Source organism: Parasteatoda tepidariorum, chromosome 8 (genome assembly GCF_982258835.1).
Source record: "Parasteatoda tepidariorum strain Cologne lab strain chromosome 8, Ptep-v5.0, whole genome shotgun sequence".
In the NCBI taxonomy this organism is placed as follows: domain Eukaryota; kingdom Metazoa; phylum Arthropoda; class Arachnida; order Araneae; family Theridiidae; genus Parasteatoda; species Parasteatoda tepidariorum.
The window spans coordinates 28,567,939-28,582,342 of NC_141762.1; the positions used below are offsets into that span (position 1 = coordinate 28,567,939).

Sequence of the window (14,404 nt, forward strand, 5' to 3'; positions counted from 1 at the left end):
CAAAATTTAAGAATTTTTTACCGGAAACTTTGTACCAAAAAGAAAAGTAAACATATTTTTAAAAAAAATGCATTCATTTTTTTTTATTTGTGGTACACAGCGTTACGAAAAATTTAGAAAGGGTACACAAAAGTCATAAGTTTGGAAAACACTGCTCTACTGTTTTTCACAAAAGAATCCTCGTATTTTTCTACTACTTACCGATTTTCCATATTTCGATTATTTTCTCCCTTCCTTTGTAAAAATAAATAAATTTTAGCTTAACTTCTTTTTAAAAATGTTTCTTTTTCCACTAAGTGCAGGAACTACTAGAACTATAACCAATTGTATGTCTGCGAGTCCATGTTGGTATTATACAAATTGCTCCCCTTAGAGAATTAGCATCCTTAAATTGTCCTTAAGTTTGGAGCAATATTGTCCTTAATTTTTATATTTTGGAATTTCAAGGTCTACTTGCAGTCTTTGTAATCTGGGATGGGTGACCATCTCATCCTTTGCCAAGCTTTAACCAAATGTTCTTTTATGGACTGCTACTTGGAAACCAGGGGTCTTTTGGATTTATAGACTATCGCTGCAGTTTCTCTTTTTATCTATGTTTTCTTTTCTCTTATGTTTGTTTTTTGTTTGTTCTCTGTTTTTCTTTGCATTTATTGCTTTAGTGGTCTTTTAATGTTGCCATTAAAAATTAAATAAAAATAATAATAATATAATCTTTGAAAAAAGAAATTTTTTTGAAGAAAATTTTTTAAGAATGTTGTGATTAAATAATAATAAAGAAAAAAACCTGATGAGTAGCTAATATGATAAAAGAGTAGATAAAAAACTACATGTTTCAAAAAACATGTAGTAACCCCAAGTCTCATCGATAATTTTACTAATACATTTTTGGCTAGAGAAATTGTAAATATGCGAAACAGGTTCATTGTTGTAATGATAAAATTATTATAATGAATAAGTTTCCAAGATTGATGAGATTAATAACGTTTACGATATTCAAGTACATTTTAGCTAAAATTTCAAGTTTATAAGTTGTTTTCCCCATAATAATCATGTCTATTCGCATTTTACATATAAAAATATATTTGAACTACAACTACAAAAAAATATTTCTTAAACTAATAAATTTGCATTTTTCGTCACTCATCAATGCTAGATGGCTATATTTTACATACATTGTAATGTTCACGGTTATTAGTTTATTGCTTTTTTTTAAAAAAAAAAATTATTAGTACTTCTAAAAATAATTTAACTCAAGTGTAAGCATAAATGCATCTCTTCTTATTATTATGCCAAATCTTTCTTCCAAAACACGTGCTAAGAAGATACAAAATAAACATGAGTGCTTACACGAGTTTATCAAATAATTATTATTCCAGATTTTTCATCAGAAACATGCGTATGTAAATTACATTAACGCAAAAGTAAATATAAGTGCAAACACGAGTTAATCGAAAAATTATTATTCCAGAATTATCTTCATAAACATGCGTATGTTAATTATATCAAGTCAAAAATAAGTGTAAGTGCATACACGAGTTGTTCTATTTCTTGGGAACTATCTAAAATAGTTTTTTTTTCTTTCTGAAACACGTGTTTCGGAAAAATTTAATCACCTAATCGCTCAAGTTTATGTATGCAACGTCGCATTGAAAAAGAACACTTTACTCTTAACCTTATCAGGAAGCCATTTGTTTTAGCTTATTAATTTCTTTCTAATGATCCACATTATCTGTAGCAGTTAATTCTGTTACAGTTTTCATTAACCGCCAGCAATCCTTCTATCCGATTAACCATAAAGTTTGTGGTTAGGAACATTTTTTTACCTTTACGGTTTTGAATCCATTTGCAACTGGTACAGTTAAAAATCCTTGAATACAAGACGCCATTTATGCATGAATGATAGTTTCGTATTCTAGTACTCTTCTAGGGTAACCCATTGAAGAGTGCAAGACACTATAAATTTTTCATGTATTGAGGGAATGGAAAAATTATTGTGCTATCAACGCTGGGGTTCGAACCCTTGTTCCGCCGGTCATGATATGAACCGATTAGCCCTCTCAGCTACGCTATGTATCAGCTGCACGGCACAAAATGGCTTCATAACGTGAACTTAGTTGGCGTGGATAGAATTCTGGTTATTAAACCATATTGGGTAATAACAATTAATTAACGTTTTTTCTCACGCTTAGCAGTTTGAATATCATCTTTTTTTATAGTTATTTTGGCTGTTTTGGTTGAGTTTGGTAAAATAACTATTAAATAAATTGCTATTTAACCATTTCTACAGAGATGTTTCTAACAGTGTCGGATATCTTATTGAAAATTAAATAAATAAATTTTTTGATATTAAGAAAAAATTGAACATTTCTTGTGTTAAACACTACAGCATTAATTAAACAACAGAAATTAAAAATCCTGAATCTTAATCGGCTTTGCATAATAGTCTTCAACTATGAATCTGGTGACGTAGGCTGGGGTCATGAAATCATCTCGGAAAATAAAAATTAAGTAATTAAATTGCTATTTTGAATTAACTTGGAAACAGATATCTTGGTCTTAAACCAAGGTTTCTAATGACTTACTTCTATTTGAGTTTTGGGGTCATTTATTTGACAATTTAATTTATAACAGGAGTTATTTTTGGAAATATTAGAACTGTTAACGGGCACTTCACATTTTTATTTTGATTAAATCAAACCCGTGACAAAGTTCTTCTTTTGAAAAACTGAATCGATGATGTCTTTATTATTTTGAAACATGTTGTTTTGTTTATCACAAAGCAGTTTTTTTGTCACTTATATTTAAAAAACTGGATTCTTGCCAAAACAACTCAATCCTTAGGGTAATTTTAGTTTCAGAAAATTGTGAGTAGATATTTCTCTAATTCACAAAACCAGAACCTTCACAAAATGTTGAACAAATTACTGGTTTTTGTGATTTTCCACGAAATTATGAGTAGATTTTTCATATATACACTGAAACAGACCGCTTGAAAAAAAAATCTGAAACAACGCTCTGTGTAATTATGGAAGTATAAATCGTAAAAATTCAATTGCTGAATTAATTTATATTTAGTATTCCAAATGTTTTCAATAGTTTTCATATTTCTGTTCTTACGTTACCTTCCTGTTTCATTTAAAAACTAAATTATTTTATTTTTATTTTAGAGGAAAACTTACTTAGCTAAATTAGTTTTGTTTTATTGAAAAAAATTAAGATTTTATTTTAGAAAAAATAAAGGAAATTAACTTAGTTAAATGAATTTTGGATCACTTCCAGATTTTTTTCTCTGTGCAACTGAGGATAAAGTCACGCTGCAAATCTTTTATATTTTTAAGTTTTAATAAGTTTTTGAAGTGATGCAAAGAACCTTCTTCAATCCTGTTACAGCCCCCCCCCCCCTAATATTACCAAAAAAACAGCAATGAAGGTGGGGGCGTATTCAACGAGGAGGTGGCATCCAAAAGATATTTCACTTCTAGGGCCCCACCTACTTTTTTTTTACCCCCTCCCCATATCAACTGTACCTGTTCTTTAGTGCACCCGACTTCCCCCCCCCCCCATTTTTAAAAATCATCCATTCCCTCTTGAGAGCATCGACCCCACCCGCATACATGATGAAAATTCAAATGAGTGGAATAATATTCTGAGGGGGATATCCCCCTTCTTCTGTGATCTTCACGAAATTTTTTAAGCTTCAATTTCCCACAGGACCATGGAAAAGCTACGAGTTTTTTATTTTATTATTTTTTCTGTATTCATAATTCTTGAATATGTATTATCTGAATAATAAATTGCGGCGCATTATTCATTCGATTTGAAAATTCTCGTAATAAGAAAGAAAACTGCTTAGAATTAAATTCGTAGTATTGTTTTTAATACCTTAAAATTCGAGAACAAATGGAAATTATCCTTATTTTTGTAGTAGTTTTCTTTTGCCTAGATTATTTCTGTGCCATATTATACTGATTATTAATTACATAAATGTGTTATGTTATAATAATTTTGAAAGAATTTGATTAACACCCTACTATTATTAAAATTACTTATGTTTAATAACCTAAGTTTTAGTGAAGTTATATGAGTTTTATCTCTCAAGTATGAGTGGAAAGAATGGGAAACAATTTTTTTCATTCAAGTAAGAGTAAAATAATGTAGGTTAGATCTTTCTTGTATGAGTAAAAGAATACGAAACATTTTTTTTTTATGCAAGTATGAGTAAAATAATGTCGGTTCGATCTTTCAAGTATGAGTGAAAGAATACGAAACAATTTTTTTCAATCAAGTAAGAGTAAAATAATGTCGGTTCGATCTTTCAAGTATGAGTGAAAGAATACGAAACAATTTTTTTCATTCAAGTAAGAGTAAAATAATGTCGGTTCGATCTTTTCAAGTATGAGTGAAAGAATACGAAACAATTTTTTTCATTCAAGAAAGAGTAAAATTATGTAGGTTCGATCTCTCAAGTATGAGTGAAAGAATACGAAACAATTTTTTTCATGCAAGTAAGAGTAAAATAATGTCGGTTCGATCTTTCAAGTATGAGTGAAAGAATACGAAACAATTTTTTTCATTCAAGTAAGAGTAAAATAAAATCGGTTCGATCTTTCAAGTATGAGTGAAAGAATACGAAACAATTTTTTTCATTCAAGTAAGAGTAAAATAAAATCGGTTCGATCTTTCAAGTATGAGTGAAAGAATACGAAACAATTTTTTTCATTCAAGTAAGAGTAAAATAAAATCGGTTCGATCTTTCAAGTATGAGTGAAAGAATACGAAACAATTTTTTTCATTTAAGTAAGAGTAAAATAATACGAAACAATTTTTTTCATTCAAGTAAGAGTAAAATAAAATCGGTTCGATCTTTCAAGTATGAGTGAAAGAATACGAAACAATTTTTTTCATTCAAGTAAGAGTAAAATAAAATCGGTTCGATCTTTCAAGTATGAGTGAAAGAATACGAAACAATTTTTTTCATTCAAGTAAGAGTAAAATAAAATCGGTTCGATCTTTCAAGTCTGAGTGAAAGAATACGAAACAATTTTTTTCATTTAAGTAAGAGTAAAATAATACGAAACAATTTTTTTCATTCAAGTAAGAGTAAAATAAAATCGGTTCGATCTTTCAAGTATGAGTGAAAGAATACGTAGCAATTTTTTTCAGTCAAGTAAGAGTAAAATAATGTTGGTTAGATCTTTCAAGTATGTTTGAAAGAATACGAAGTAATTTTTCTTTATTCAAGTGAAAGTAACATTATGTAGGTTAGATCTCCAATTCTGCGTAAAATAACACAAAACTAGCATTGCCACTGATATTATAATAACATAAAATGATTTTTATCGTTCGAGTATGAATAAAATAGCATAAGCTTTATCTCTTAGATATCAGTAAAATAATCCGAGATTAATCATTCAAATATTGATAGAATAATAATAGTTTTATCACTCGAGTCTTATTTTTCAATTTTGTAATAAAAAAATTTTGAAATACTATTTCATTGTTTTTAAAAAGAGCAAATTCTATATTATTCGCTATTTTTAAAAAAAATTTCGCAATGCATGCATTGAAAAAATAAATCTGTATTTTACAGAACTAGCAATTTAGCACAACCAAAAAGGGCATTACTTAACAAATTTTTGATAAAACTTGTTGACTTCTTAAAAAAAAAATTTTTCTTTACTTAATACGTTTAATAGTATTACATCAAAATTTTTAATTACTTTAAGCAAAAGCTTGTTTTCATAATAAATTAAAAAAATCTTTAACTACTCTTATATAAATATTATATTTATATCTTTACACTGAATAGCATTCAAATAAGTTAACGCTCAAAAATGATAATTCTTTTAAACACACAGTAAAAAATTCCGGATATAACGGCACTCAGGGTGCCGGTACTTATTACCGTAAAATCCATTTTTACCGGAACATGTTACGGAACAAAAAAATCTGAGATACTGTAATTCTTTCAGTAATAATTATCATAAAATCACTGTATCACTCTAATTAAATAAATATTACTGTGAAAACTACGGCATAATATTTTATTGTAAAATGGATCTTACGGATGATGCTCCCAAAGTACCGGTGCGTAATTTGTACCAGGATTTTTGTTACAGCGTATGAAGTGTAGAAAAAACTAATAGCTTGTAAAAGAAATCGTTAATACATAAGGAAACTTTTTTTCGCTGTAAATTGTAAATTTCCTTTTTCAATCAATGAAGTGAAGTTAAACGAAATTGCATTGCATTTTTTGGACTGACGAGTAATTGCATTACCAATTCATGAGATTCGGCATCATTTTTTCTGGGTGGCTGTTACTTTTTTGTCTCAGTTTGTTTAACTACTGAAGAGTTAAGTGACTAGACTTTAAAGAGTTAAAAAAATTTTGTTACATTTTCTAAAGTTTTCTAAACTTAATCTCTTTTTTTTTTTAATTGCTTGAATTCTACGTCAGGGTAAACCTAAGTTTTTGACAAATTTTTAAAATTTTGCTTCCCATTTTTTTTTTTTTTTTTTTTTTATCGCCGGCATTGAATCGATGTCCGATTTGCGATTATATATCATTCCTTAACCTGAACTTATCTCAGAAGACAAAGGAACTAATGGACCAAGCGCTAACCCACACCTCCATGTTTAGTACGGTAAGGGGTAACTAACCCGATGACCCTTCTACCAATATAAATAACACTCTGGTTGATGAGAGCCGGGAACGGTAAACAAGCTTACCAGTCATTGACGGGATTTGAACCTGAGTTGTTTCATTAGAAGATGATGTAAAATGAGGGAGTTGATATATTATGTGGTCCACGTTACAGTTAATCCGATTCATTTTGCTTTACTATAATATGATAGTTTATGTTGTAAGTGTAGCAAATAGTTTTATTAGTTTGAGAGGTACGTGCCAATAAAGTCAATTTTTTTTATATCTTTTTATGTTTTTAGTGTTGATGATCTGTTGGTCCGATGACGGTACGTTGGTGATTGAAACGCGAAACTTAAGTATTTTTAATAGGTTTTACACCATGTGCGACATAGGAAACTAACTTTAGCACTCACCAATATTGGTGCATTCTAAGTTTAACGCGTTTTAAAACTACCAAAATGGAACAATATAAATAAAACCATAGAGTTTCATATTGAACGAACTTAAGACCCAAACCTAGACCGAATGACAGTGGTCTAAATCTTCACAGTAAGAAAGGGTTGTGTCATTGCAGCGACCTCTATAAAAGGCTTTCTAACTCTTCCTAGACTAGAATGTACAGTGCACAAAAGTGCTATTTTTTAAAATTCGATTACTCAGAAATCTTTCGACCGATTTCACTCAAATTTTTTATTTTGCAATGTAAAATTACATTCTTTAAAATGATGTATCAATTGTACACCTTGCAATTCAAAAACTTTTTGACTATTATTAAATGAGATAATAAATATTTACTGACGCCCGGTGGCTGAGCGGTAGCGCTTTGCGCTGTCGTGCCACAGGTTCCTGGTACGATTCTCGGGCCGGGCAAGGTTGACTCAGCCTTTCATCCCTTCAGTGGGTCGATAAATGAGTACCAAGCATGCTTGGGAACTAAACACTGGGGGTTCCGCGTTCGGCTGACCACCTGACCGGAACATCTGCTCCTGCACCCCAGAGCCCAAGGTCAGGAAAACTGAGATGGGCACAGTAGGCCTTGGCCCTCTATGGGCTGTCGCGCCGCTGAGTTTAGTTTAGTTTAATAAATATTTACTAAAAGTAATTTTTTACATGGATAACTATCTCTGAATAAGCGAATTTTATAATTTTGCTCAAAAGTGTTTCAATTTTCTTAAAAAGTTCTCGAGGCATGGCGACGGTATGGGGACATGGCCACACTCGCAAAAAGTAAAATTATCATTAAGGAGTCCAAACTTTGGTCCGCTCTCCTGACCGAACTATTGGAATCATGTTTCCCATATATTTTACCCCTATATTTTGGGGATCAGAAATCCGAATCCATCAACAAATAAAAGTATGTTAATTCAGCGAAAGTAAGTTTTTGTATCTAATTTCGTCTGCTCTGACTAATTAGCATGTTTGAGGTCTCCCCTTGGAATAATTAAGATTGAGTTCTAGAACGTGAATCCTATTATTAAATCAAAAGTTATCCAAGGGGGTCCGTTTTTTTATTTTGCTCACAATACAACTATTGTGGATACTGCTTTCTACTATGAGCCCCGAGGTTCTTGTTTCGAATCTTGCCAGCAGCCAATGAACATCTATCTCTCTTGCACATTTCTTCTTCCTAATGCATTCTGCTAAAAAAAAAAAAAAAAAAAAAAAGTACATGTTGTTTTAATTATATAGGTATGGGGTTTTCCAATTCGACTATTATTTGTTTCAGAGCTATTTCGACGCATTTATGCTTTATTTTGAGAGACCTTTTCTTGCCGGGTTGTAGTCAAAAGGCTGTGCTATCTTGTTAGAAGTTTTGCTTAGTTTTAAATCACCAATGTATCAATTTGCTACTTATAATTGATGAGTTGTCAACTGCAACCCTAATTTTTATTTACTCTTGAAATGTTGCTCATGCGCTGTCGAAGTCATGAATCTCAAATAGCATTAGTCGAAAACCGTAACGATATGCAAAATCCCCCTGTTAATTATTTGTATCCCCTATTGCCCTACTATTTAATACTTTTAATATTTTTTAAAAAAAAAATTTCTTGGAAGTACGTTTTTTTTTCTATTTACATTTTATATATGGTACCCTAAATGCTTATAAGATTAATATGCAATTTACTGATCAATTTTATGATTTTATTCAAAAAGAAATGAAGCATATCTTACGTAAATTTCTTATATAAATATTAAACTGCAATAATAAAAGATTCAGGACAAATACTAGTCTGTATTTAAAAAAATATTATTTTAATCTAAATGCATTAATTTACATATAATAATATATAAATTAGTAACATGCTATTTTTCATTTATTATTTTATATCGATTTTAAAACAAATCTCAAAAAATATTCATAGATTTTTTTTTTGTTTAGTTGTAGAAAAATGTATTGATAACATTAATTTTTTGTGCAAAGATTAATATTTGAGAAAAATATTACAACATGTTATCTTTTATTTTGTACTTAGTACCATGATTATGCAGTTATCGTATTTTTTTTTATTGACAAACAAATTTACAATAAATAAAATGACCTTTTTTTTCCTGTGAATCCAATTCTTTTCACATTCATATCTTGAATACTAACCTTGAAGATGATATGCAAGCATTATTGATAAATTTTGACAATTTTATACCATAAAGAAGAAAAAAATGTTGCATTTTTTGTGAATTTCCTTCAAAAAATGAGAGAAATCAACTGATATGCTTATCGGGTTTAAATGTGGGTCACGGTCACTTCAAAAGTTATTCTACTGAAGGATACACGTGTGGATTGATGCGATAAAACATGTTTATTCCTCTAAAATTATATTTGTTGTCGTTCGTTAAATATACTTCCTTCTTCTTTTTGCGTGCGTTTTTTTAAAGATATTTATTTATTCTGTGTTTTGAATTATTTTTCTTCTCTTTTTTTTAAAACTGTTATGGTAATAGTTTTCCTTCAGGTAAACCTTGAAAAATGACCATCCTTGAATTACCAATTAGTGATTTTTTTTCTCGGTAGCTCTCGTTTTATTTTTAGAAATCTCTCTAGGTATTAGAGTGTTTGTTTTTATTCAATTGTACTGAAATATAAATACAAATGAAAGGTTGTAAAGTGTAAATACGGATAAACTAGCACTTTTTCTGATATATCTCAATCGTTTAATAAGTCAACTGCTTGAGTTTTTAAACTCAAAAGGAACAGATGAAACTATTTCCTGTGTTATTTAAGTAATTTTTTTTACTGTTATAGCAATAATTTTCCTTTCAGTAAACCTTGAAAAATGACCATCCTTGAATTACCAATTAGTGATTTTTTTTCTCGGTAGCTCTCGTTTTATTTTTAGAAATCTCTCTAGGTATTAGAGTGTTTGTTTTTATTCTATTGTACTGAAATATAAATACAAATGAACGGTTGTAAAATGTAAATACGGATAAACTATCACTTTTTCTGATATGTCTCAATCGTTTAATAAGTCAACGGCTTTAGTTTTTACTTTAAACTTAAAAGGAACAGATGAAACTATTTCCTGTGTTTTTTAAGTAACTTCTTTTTACTGTTATAGCAATAATTATCCTTTCAGTAAACCTTGAATAATGCCTATCCTTGAAGTACGAATTGGGATTTTTTTTCCTTGTTAGATCTCGTTTTATTTTTAGAAATCTCTCTAGGTATTAGTGTTTGTTTTAATTCAATTGTATTAAAATATAGATACAAATAAATTGTTCTAAATTGTAAATAACGATAAACTACACTATTTCTGATATGTATCAATCGTCTAATAAGATAATGCTTTAGTTTTTATTTTAAACTCAAAAGTAACAGACAAAACTATTTCTTCTGTTCCCAAGTATTTTTTTTTTTTTAACTGTTACAGTAACAATTTTCATTTAGGTAAACCTTAAATAATGTCCATCTTTGAATTACCAATCAGAATTTTTTTCTTGGTTTATTTTTATAGATCTCGCTAGATATTAGTGTGTGAGTTTTTATTCCATTATATCAAAATATAAATATTTACTTGCGAAATGAACGGTTGTTAGATGTAAATAAGGATAAACTACACTATATTCCTGATATATATCAATCGTCTAATAAATTAACGGCTTTAGTGTTTGTTTACTTTAAACTTTTAAACTCAAAAATAACAACAAAAAAACTATTTTCCGTGTTTTCAAATGCTTTACTTTTTAACTGTGACAGTAATCATTCTCTTTTCGGCAAACCCTGAAAATTGACCCCCCCCCCTTCAATTACGCATTATAATTTTCTCTTCATTTATATTAAGGAATCTCGCTGTGTGTTAATGTGTATGTTTTTTATTCAATCATATCAAAGCAGTGAAATAATGACTGTAAAATGTAAATAAGTATAAACTACAATATTTCTGTTATGAATAAACCGTCTGATAAGTCATCGGCTTTTAAGTTTTTTTTCCAGCTAGTTTTGATATGATTATTGATGTATAAGCTTTACTAAATCTAAAGCTTAACTATCTTAAACTATAAGCTTAAACTATCTTTTAACGTGATATTAAAAACATGTTTTTAACAAGTTATTAAATGTTTTTTAAAGCAAGCTTTATATTTTGTTAAATTTTTATCTTTTCTAATCTAAAGTATCATATTAAACTTTCATATGTGTTTTGAATTGTTTTTCTTTTTTAATTGATATGGTAATAATTTTCCTTCAGGTGAACCTTGAAACATGACCATCCTTGAAATACAAAATTGACTTTTTTTTTTCCTTGGCAGATCTTGTTTTATTTTTAAAAACTTTATTGGCTTTTTTTATTTCATTTTATTCAATTATGTCAAAATGAATAGATTTAAATGAAATGAATAGATTTAAAATGCAAATGAAGATAAATTACACCATTTATGATGTGTATAAATCGTCTAATAAGTCAATGCCTTTAGATTTTATTTCAAATTTCTTTTTAAAACTGGTCTTAATATGATTGCTGATGTTTAATCTTTACTAAATCAAAACTAAAATGTTGAACTATCTTTAAGTTTTTTTTTAAACTAGCTTTATTATTTTTGTAAATAAAACTGGTTTAATCTATTGTTTTTATCTTTTTGTTGTTTTTTATCTTTATAATGTTTTTATCTTTATTAATCAAAATCATCATATTAATTTTAACTGTTTTTAATTTTTTTTTCTTTCGTATATTGTTCGTGGATGTAATTGATTTTCTCAAATATATGCAGTATCTTTAGAATTTGAGTGTGCATCGAAATGTTTATCTATTATTCTAAAAATATAGTATAATAGTTGTTATTAAAATATAGTAAATATCGTTTAAGTATTAAATAATTTACTCTACTCTTACTCTTCTTTATGCATTGCGCAAACTTGCTAGGCTTGTTTAAAAGAAAAGTTGAACTCAAGTTATTTTTTGTAAAAAGGAAGGGAACAGTTACGGCTATTTGTTATTAAAGTAAGGACAGTTGTTGAGATGGATAAAAAAAATTTGATACGAATTTGTGGATATTAGTTAGTTAAAAGTGGCACTTTTTTTATCATACTGCTCAGAAAATTACTCCGTTGCTGATATTAATCAAAGTAATAAAATAAACAGTTGTTAGTCGATAAAGAAAATAGGAACACTTACTCACATTTGTTATAAAATAATGAAGAAAAGTTTTGGCATTAGCAAGTTCATGTTGATAAGAAAGATAGTTAAGAAAAGTTGTTGATACCAGTAAAAAGAACAACCATATTGGTCCAAAAATACTGAAGAAAAATTACTACTAGCATTAGAAAATAATAATAATAATCATAAAACTGCTCATTAGTTAGAAAGATCACAAATTCGCGTGAATTCCTGGTGTCTATTGAAAAAATCTTATATTATTAGTATTTGCTTACATTGGTAAAAAAATACTTTACAATTGTCCGAAAAATTTATATTGATGAGGAAAAAAACCTAGAAATAAGTACTATTTTTATAACGGAAAGTTACGCAATAGTTGTCATTCACCATTGGAAAACATTTACACTGTTAAAAAATTTTCAGATAAAATGGCTATGTAACAAAATATTTAATTGTTATTTTACCGTATTTAAACAAAACAGTCAAATAACCATAAATAAGATGGTAATGAAACAGTTAACAGTGAGAAAAATCATTTATTAAATATTTTTACTTAAAACGGTTAAATAACAAGAATTTTACTGCACCAACTAAGCGCACCCAATGAAGCAACTTAGTTCCTTGAAACTGATTACAGATTATTGCCGAGAGAGCTAATCTGTCAATCTCAAAACTGACGGACTGGAGTCCGAGTCCCAGCTCTGACACCTCCATTCCCAACACGCAGGAAGAATTTCCAGTGTCCTGCAATCTCCAATGCCCATTATCTAACGGGAAGCCTAGCTCCTATGTCCAGTTAAATTTCTTTTTTTTTTGCCGTTTTGAAACCATGGTAGCTGTAAATGGTTAAAAAACCGTATAGTTTTGTATTCATGATTTAATAATCATACTAGCTGAATAATCATATTATTTTTGAAATAAACTAACTTTTTTTCATTATAAAGATCTAAAAAATATATCTGTTCAATAAGGAAAGCAATACGCTAAGTATCAACTTTTTCTAAAATAACATTGACATTTAAGCACAGTATTTAAGTCGTAAGTATCAATTCGAAAAATAATCCTCTTTTTCTTTGATATTGAAGTGATTATCTTTACGAATTTGACAGCAACATATGTCGTTGTGATCAACAGATGTCTCCTTAGATGAAAGAAAAAAACAAATTTGACCTCTTTCAAGATGTGCAGTAGGTTTTATACGTCTTCTAACAGCATAAAAAAAAAAAATATTGATATTTATTCCTTTATAAATAAAATACTATTTATTTAATCACAGTGTTAATTTTTCTTCATTGTAAAAATATTTTAAAGACTTTGTTGCACTGGTATTGTCAGTTTTCAAATTTTAAACGATTAATTTATTTCGTTTTTTTCGTTCATTTTTGTTTAACAATTTATTTCGTGAACGATTTTGACGTGATCTTATTCTAAAATAAATGTTTCCAGCAAAACTGCTACTTTAAAAAATTTTTCTCTTAAATAATTGTGTTTTTTCTAGTACTTGTATTATTTTCTTTTCTTTCCCTTTTTTCCGATTTCTGATATTATTTTAATTAAAATAAGACTATTAATATTGGAACAAAAAATTTTAAAATTGAAGGTTAGAAATAGTTTCCAAGTCTTTGTTATAAAATCGTTTTCCCTAAAATCGTGTTCTTCGCTTTTTATTATTTTTGAATGAAAATGAATAAAAAAAAAGATTAAATTTGAAGGATTTTATTAATTTATTTATTATATCGTTTTCACTTTGAAGTAGTATTTTTGAATGTAATAAGATAGTACTAATTAGAGAAACGGAGTTGAAAATTGAAAGTTAGAAAATGATTAAAGTATTTCTTTGTCAGGTATTTATTTATTTGCTTAAAAATGTTGCTTTTTTTAAATTAGACTGATGAAAACTTCTTTTTAGGTTTCAAAGTGTTAAAAATGTTTTGGAAGTTGTTCAAAATTCGGAAGCTTTATTTGCTACGAAAATTGTTTATTTTTCAAAAAGTGTCTTTCAATTTTGTTTCAATACAAAAGAAAATATAAAATTGAATCTAAAAAATATCTCGAAAAATCTGCAATTTATAGTCTTTATCAATTCTTCTAAGAATTGTATTTTCCTTTTATTTTTGTTCTTTATTTATTTTCTTTACTTTTTCGTTTAAGTATTATTTAAAAATGCAAT

The 14,404-nt window shown here is 28.4% G+C and overlaps 1 protein-coding gene and 1 long non-coding RNA gene across 10 annotated transcripts in view; both read left to right on the top strand.

Moving 5' to 3' along the window:
* LOC107438772 (uncharacterized) overlaps positions 1 to 14,404 on the top strand; it is a 572,328-nt gene that overhangs the window by 496,303 nt on the left and 61,621 nt on the right. The gene's annotated exons all lie outside the window — the stretch shown is intronic.
* On the top strand, positions 5,202 to 7,879 carry LOC147806034 (uncharacterized). Its single transcript, XR_015428690.1, has 2 exons — positions 5,202 to 6,651; positions 7,466 to 7,879. It is a non-coding gene; the product is annotated as an uncharacterized LOC147806034 (long non-coding RNA).